The sequence below is a fragment of the Ornithorhynchus anatinus genome, chromosome 19 (assembly GCF_004115215.2).
Source record: "Ornithorhynchus anatinus isolate Pmale09 chromosome 19, mOrnAna1.pri.v4, whole genome shotgun sequence".
In the NCBI taxonomy this organism is placed as follows: Eukaryota; Metazoa; Chordata; class Mammalia; order Monotremata; family Ornithorhynchidae; genus Ornithorhynchus; species Ornithorhynchus anatinus.
In genome coordinates, this window is record NC_041746.1 from 24,625,324 (window position 1) to 24,632,846 (window position 7,523).

The window sequence follows — 7,523 nt, forward strand, 5'->3', positions numbered from 1 at the left end:
GAGGGACCATGACTACCAAATGCATTTTACTCTCTCAAGCTCTTAGGACAGTACTCTGAACACACCATTAGTGCTCAATAAATATTTATTGATAGATTGATTGGTCACTTGAGCCCCATAAATAGTGATTTGAAAAGCCCCTGTGGGATGTTATTATATCAATGAAACCAGAGATTATTACCTCCACTCTTTGCCAAATGATTTGAAAAGTGAGGTTTCCACCGATCCTTTTGGAGATCGTTTTTGTTCTTGCAAAAAATTACCGGGACATTGTTTTTGATTTCCCAAAGAGCTATCTTCTGGCAGGTAGAATAACCTTGATCTTACTAGACACTGGTTCACGAGTCACTCAAATTTAGTACTAAGAATTTTCTTGATAAATGAGTCATAGAGGGCATGAATATGGTTTTTCCAATGATGATGATGATAATAATAATGGTAATAATAATAATAATAATAATAATCCCCTCATCCTTAGACAGTGAGCTCCATGTCCAAACTCCATATCTTGACTCTACCCCCTTGCTTAGTACAGTGCTGGTATATAGTAAGAGCAAGGCCCCTGAAATGAATTAATCAATACTTTGAGCTGCTGAAGAATTAGAAGGGATGAAAGAGATGTGGGCTGACTTCTTACATTAGATCTTCCTGTTGGTTTGGTCAATTAGATGGCTTGTGGGTCCTTGACGTCATAATTACAATTCAGGTAATTAAAAAGAGCAACTTACCTGCCAAAGAGCAGACCAGAGGCATTTTCTCCTGCGCATTCAAATTGATACCCAAAGACCTACTCAGCCATTCTAAATATTCCTCTTGAAGATAAACCATTACCTTAGTACTATAAATAAAGATTTCGCTGGGTTGATAAAAATATAGATCACTTTAAGTCTGTTTTTTAGGTTTGGAAATTTACCAAGGAAAGTAAATAAAATCTTTCCTTGTCTTTGTCTCACGCAGGCATTGACGACAAAGCCGAATTGCAGACAAGGAAGTTCAGGCCACTTTAAACCTTTGTGAGCTAATAACAGACCCTAAGCCACCTGTATTAAATCCAAACGTTTGCATTTCCCTATGATTTCTTCCTTGTTCCCTCTGTATTTCATTTAACTCTCATAGTGTTTACTTTTTTAAATGTTAAGCCTACTTTACTGGCAAGGAGTAGTAGTTATCAAATGACATCTTGACATTTTAGTCTGAAGCACTTACATCCATTCAGCTCTCTTAAGAACCACACTCTTATCGCTTGATGCTGACAGAAGTCTGGGGTGGCCCAGGAAGTTGAGAAAATTCAGACAACAGAAGGAAAAAGCCTCGGAGAATTCCAACTCCCGAGATTTCTCCTGTGGGGTCTCCTAAAGCAGCGGATGGGATTTAGGTTGACTCGATTGCTTCTCAAGTAGGAGTCAAAGCCAAAACCCACTGACCTCCTGGAACCCAGGGAAATAGAAGGGGCCCTGGGGCCAAGAGGGAGTTGAGGTTCTGAGCTGAGATTCCCTTGGCTAGGGCGAGGAGAACAGTTGAAAATGAATCAAGTCAAGCCGGTTACTTCTTCAATTTACAGCCTTGTATCTATCCCGTTGCTTAGGACAGTGCTTGGCACATAGTAAGAGAAAAATAGCTCAGGTGTCCCCCAGGATTGATTGTGCTACAAATCAGCCTGTACACTTTGCCCTTTTAACTCTGACCTGTCAATCTCATCTCTCTCACTGTAGACCTTGCTTCCACTTTCCCACCTGCCTGAATCAGACCACCAATCTCCCTGTCTTCAAAGCCCTACTAGAATCATGTCTCCTCCAGGAAGTCTTCCCTGACTAACCTTTCTTCTCCCAATCCTATTCACCCTCCCTACTGCCTCGCCTATACTCTTAATCCATACCCCCTGCTACTTTGATACTCATCCCAGCATTTATGCACATATCCTTATATCCTGTTGCGTCCCCTATTTGTAATTGATTTTAACTTCTGACTCTCCCAGATTCTAAGCTCTTTGAGGGCAGGGATCCTGTCTATTAACTCTGTTGTGTTCTTTCAATCTAACTGAATACTGTATGAGACAACCTTCATAGTATAACCACCATGCCAATGAATCCATAACCCTAAGTATGTGCAGGAACCTTTTTTAAGCACTGGAAGGAACCACAGCCCCTGGCCTTCCAAGAGTTCACAATCTAAAATTCTAAATCCTCCAGAGAGAGGTAGTCTTGGGGATTCTGGTTGTTTCTGTAAATGGAATAGATGCACCTGCTTCAGGTCCTCACTAGGAAGTGGTGTCAATAGATGGTGTAGTGAGAGAGTACAGGCCTGGTAGAGCACAGGCCTGGTAGTCCGAAGATCATGGGTTCTAATTCTGGCCCCGCCACTTGTCTGCTCTGTCACCTTTAGCACTTCTCTGTGCCTCATTTACCTCATCTGTAAAATGGGGATTGAAACTGTGAGCCCCAAGTGGGACAGGAAATGCGTCCAACCCGATTTGCTTGTGTCCACCCCAGCTCTTAGTACAGTGTTTGGTACATAGTAAACGCTTAACAAATAGCACAATTATTTTTAGCCAGGATAGGAGGGATGGCATCTCTGCTACCCATTTATTTATTTATATTAATATCTGTCTCCCCTCTAGATTGTAAACTCGTTTTGGGTAGGGAATATGTCTTGTTTATCATTATATTGTACTCTCCCGAGGCTCAGTAGAGTGCTCTGCACACACTAGGTTCTCAGTGAATACCAGTGACTGACTCACTGCTAGTAGCTTCATCTTCCAAAATGAAGGCTGCTGATGTACACATAAAATGGCTTCATGGCTGTAAGGACATTATGCTTCCAGTTCAGCAATCGTCTCTTACTCCATATTGTAAAGGAGAAGATTCTGTGAGGAGAAATCTCCAAGACACACGCTCCATTTGGGACCTGGGGGAGTTGACGATGATGTTCATAGAATTTTCTGGCTGGAGATTTTTGAGAAACCCAACAAACCTGCCTGTATCGATAAATCATTTTGAGTGTTTGCCAAAGGAATGGGCCTACCCCAGACTCATGAAACATTTTACAGGGTGGGACGGCATTTTTCTAGGTGCCTGGGGAAGTGGGAAGGGAATGTAAGTTCACATTCAAATGACTAACACTTGGACTGGTTCGGATTTGAGGGTCACTGCGGTTGAGCCGAGTTTTCTGTTGTTACATTTAATGTCTATGTGCCTCTGACCTCAGAGCAATAGCTGCAATTGGAAGCAAACGTTCGGAAGCCTGACAAGTCTACTTTCTTCGGAGACATTCTGGTTCATTTTTGCAGATTCCCAAATGTTTCATCTGTTCAGCTAAATTCTGGATATGACTTTGACCTAAATCAATTCAAATCTATAAATCTTGAGAAATGGTCTCATCCCAGGTTATCACCCAAATGTTTTGGCTGCTTGGATGAACTGGTAAAAAACAAAAACAAAAAAAGATGGTCTTTGCACCATTTTCAGCTAAAATGTATATCCTGGGGGCTAGATGTGATTAGTTTTAATGAACACCAGAGTTGTAGGAAGATGCTAATACAAGAACATGGATTCTGGGGTCTGAAAAAGGAACCGTGTCACATTTGCATTGATGTACTTTTGGACAGGATTCCAGGTTCTTAACACTGTCAACGAAAGCTTCAAGGGATCACCTGACTCATTTTCCTTTCAGTTTTGGGATGGAGGATGTTGTATCCCATCCGACAAGAGAAGCAGCATGGCCTAGCAGTCAGAGAACTGGCCTGTGAGTCAAAGGACATGGATTTTAATTCCACTTCTGCCACTTGTCTGCTGTGTGGCCTTGGACAAGTCACTTCACTTCTCTGTGCCTCACTTTCCTTATCTGAAAAATGAAGATTCAACAGCTGTTTTCCCTCCTACATATGCTGCAAGCCCCATGTGGTATAGAAACTACATCCGACTTGATTGCCTTGTATCTACCCAGGGCTTAGAGTGCATAAGTACTTAACAAATACCAGTCAATCATATTATTGAGCGCTTACTGTGTTCAGGGCACTGAATTTAGCGCTGGGGAGAGTACAGTATAATAACATAACAGACACCTTCCTTGCACACAATGATCAGACAGTCTAGAGGGGGTTACAGACAAAATAAATAAAAACAAATTACAGGTATGTACCACTGTTAGTGCTTAGTACTGTGCCTGATATATATATATATATATATATTCTTTGGTATTCGTTAAGTGCTTACTATGTGCAGAGCACTGTTCTAAGCGCTGGGGTAGATACAGGGTAATCAGGTTGTCCCACGTGAGGCTCACAGTTAATCCCCATTTTACAGATGAGGTAACTGAGGCACAGAGAAGTTAAGTGACTTGCCCACAGTCACACAGCTGACAAGTGGCAGAGCCGGGAGTCGAACCCATGACCTCTGACTCCGAAGCCCAGGCTCTTTCCACCAAGCCACGCTGCTAATAACCACTTAACAAATAACACGATTATTATGTTCTGAACTCCCCCAAGCACTTAGTACAGTGCTCAGTGAGCACCACTGATTAGTTACAATTCTGTTAAGCTGGTTTGGATCCTAAAACTTTAGTGCTGGAGAAGCCAGGCAAAGAGAACATGCCTTCCAGCTCTGGTGGATCGTATTCTCCCAAGAGCTTAGTTCAGTACTAAGAGCTCAGTGAACACCAGTGATTGATTACAATTCTGATAAGTGGTTTGGAATCTAGAACTTTAGTGCTGGAAAAGTCACTGAGGGCTCATGGACCAGCTCCTGCCTCCAGGGAAGATGATCACACAAACTTTGGAAAAGACAGCTTCCTCTTTGATACTAAAGGGAAGATACTTGCTCTCCCTATCTCTCAGATTGTGAGCCCTATGTGGGACAGGCCCTATCTGACCTTATTATTATGTAATTATTCCATGACTTAGCTTAGTACTTGGCATGTAAGAACTTAACACAATAATAAGAAGCACAGGAACAACAATGATAATATTAATAACAACGACGACAACGGATCTATTCCCACTTGGAACACAGTTCTGTAATGGATTCAAGGCCACGCTGCTGTACAGGAGTTGAAATTTACATTTTGTGGTTCCTTTCTTGATTAGCCAGTCAAATGTCTCTCTCTCTCCCTCGCCGTCTTTCTCTCTTTTTCTTTTCTCTCTCTCTTTCTCTCTTCCCCTCCCATTCTCCATTCTCTCTCTCACCTCTCACTATCAACAATAGCAATATTTACTGAATCAACAAATTTTATCACTGGCCCCAAACCCTGTCTCCACATTCTTTTTTTTCCTTCTGTCTCCTTATTTATTCTATGTAGGAACTTTGAGAGCAGGAATTTTGTCTTCTAAATTTATTGGACTCTTCCAAGCATTTAGTACAGCACTCCATAAATACTACGCTAAATAGACACATTGATTCACTCTGTCCTAATTCGTTTTTTAAAAAATCAGATTTTTTCACTGGAACCTTGTGTATACTCCTGGGTGTTTTTACACATAGAGAAAATTCCCATGTTACAAGTCAACCAAATACCAGACTTTAACAAGAAGGGAATAGTACAATTGACTAGGAAAAAATAATTTGACTCACCTAAGTTCTCTAACAGGAAACACTATTTCAGCAAGTTTGTAATTGAGACCATATTACATGAATTTATGAGTGGATGGTTGTTAATATTTTTCCTTTTTTACGCTGTGAAAGATTTCAGGTGATGGATATAGAGAAATTATTCTGGCATATGATCTAATATGTCTGAGTTTTGGGAAAAGGAAAAAAAAAGTATCTTTTTATTTCTTTCAAGGAAAATTTTCAAAAATTATCACTTATTTCCATGTGATTTCTGGTAATTTCTAGAAATATAAAGCAATAATATTTGCCATGTCTCTAAGAGACACTTGTGCCTGCAGTTCATAGCATCGGTTTCTGCTGAATTTTCCTTTCCATTTGATCTGGGGTGGTGTTAAAACAACAGCTGCTTGGAACATAAAATGGAGAGCCTACAGGGAGCAAGGATGTTTGTGGAATTGGAAATTTATGAATATCTTATCTCCAGCTTGGATTTATCCTCCTTAAATATACCCTGGTGGATGAGTAAAGACAGTCAAACTTTTATGGCATTTATGCTTGAGTCTTTTCTATTAGGCCACAATGGAATGAGCTAGGACAGTGAGAGAGGAATTTGTTAGGCATTAGACTTCTTTTGCAATACTCTGGGAAACTCCTCTGTTTTAAAAGGATAGGGAGCATGGATTAATGGAAAAAAAAATGGGCAAGAGACCCTGGCTCTAGTTCCAGCTTGGGTAAGTCACTTCACCTTTCTGAGCCTCAATGTTTTTAGCTATGGAATGGGAGTAAAATGGATTATGTGGTCTTTGTGGGACAGGGCTAGTGTCCAATTGCAAAACCTTGAATCTACCCTGGAAATTGGCACATAGGAAATGCTTAGTAAGTGCCATGACTGTATTTGGCCAGCACATATACAAGAATACCTGCAGGGAATTGCAAAGCAATTCCCAGGGTCATAACAGTGCTGTGAGCTCACAAAAAAATTAGGGGAAGCCCGAGGTTATATGCCAGTCATTCGGGAAAAATTATGGAACCAAGATTTTCATCAAAGTATGAAATCTGCAAATGAATTCTGCTACCTAGGCAACATTGCACCTTTCTTGGTAGACTTGGAAGTGAAACAAAGCCAAGGGAGACAAACAAATCCTTTAGGAGAGGCTGGAGCCTGCTTGCTCCAGATCAAACAGAAGATAGATTTTACAGTTAATAAGGCCAATGCTCTATTCATTTATAACAGCAGATAATAATCATTCTGGTAGTGTATCCATAAAGTTTTCTTGGTAAAAATACACAGGTGTTTTACCATTGCCTCCTTCTGCTCAGTAAACTTGAGTCTCCACCCTCGACTCTCCCGTGCCACTGCTGCCCAGCATGGGTCAGTTTTGACCTGTAGCAGGTTGCCTTCCACTTGCTAGCCATTGTCCAAGCTAGGAATGAAATGGGTATGTCTCTGCTTGACTCTCCCTTTCATAGTCGAGACTGGTAGAGTACTGGAAACTCTTCAGGCACGATCCCGAGAGGGGTCTTGGGAGAGTATAATATAACAATATAATAGATACATTCCCTGCCCACAATGAGTTTACAGTCATATACAGCGCCCAGTAGGATGATCCCCAGATAATAGCACATCTGACTTCTAGAGGAGTAACATCAAAGCTTCCTATTTACTTCTGCCTCAGTTTGATTTGTTGAATTGCTCTGTGCTGGTTTCTCCAGGTCTTTCCAGGACATTCTCTGTCTAGGACTGCATCCATCTTGAAAATATCCAGGAAAATTTGAATGAAGCACTAACAGAAGAAACCCAGCAAGGAAAAACCAAATGCAGTCCACCTGGAAAATATGTCTTTGGCTGAGGAAACCTTTGCTCCCGCAGCTATATTTGTACATGAACAACACTGAAATCCTTGTGATAGGTAGTCGAGAGTCCTGTCCGTTTTCCTTAAGCTAACCTTGAAATCGTATCTTATAAAATGTTATATAATA

The 7,523-nt window shown here is 41.0% G+C and overlaps 1 non-coding gene across 1 annotated transcript; it reads right to left on the reverse strand.

Annotated features, from left to right (window-relative positions):
• Nucleotides 1-6,925: 6,925 nt before the first annotated feature.
• Nucleotides 6,926-7,063, reverse strand: LOC114805787. The gene has a single exon (XR_003753810.1). It is a non-coding gene; the product is annotated as a small nucleolar RNA SNORA7 (small nucleolar RNA).
• Nucleotides 7,064-7,523: the final 460 nt, after the last annotated feature.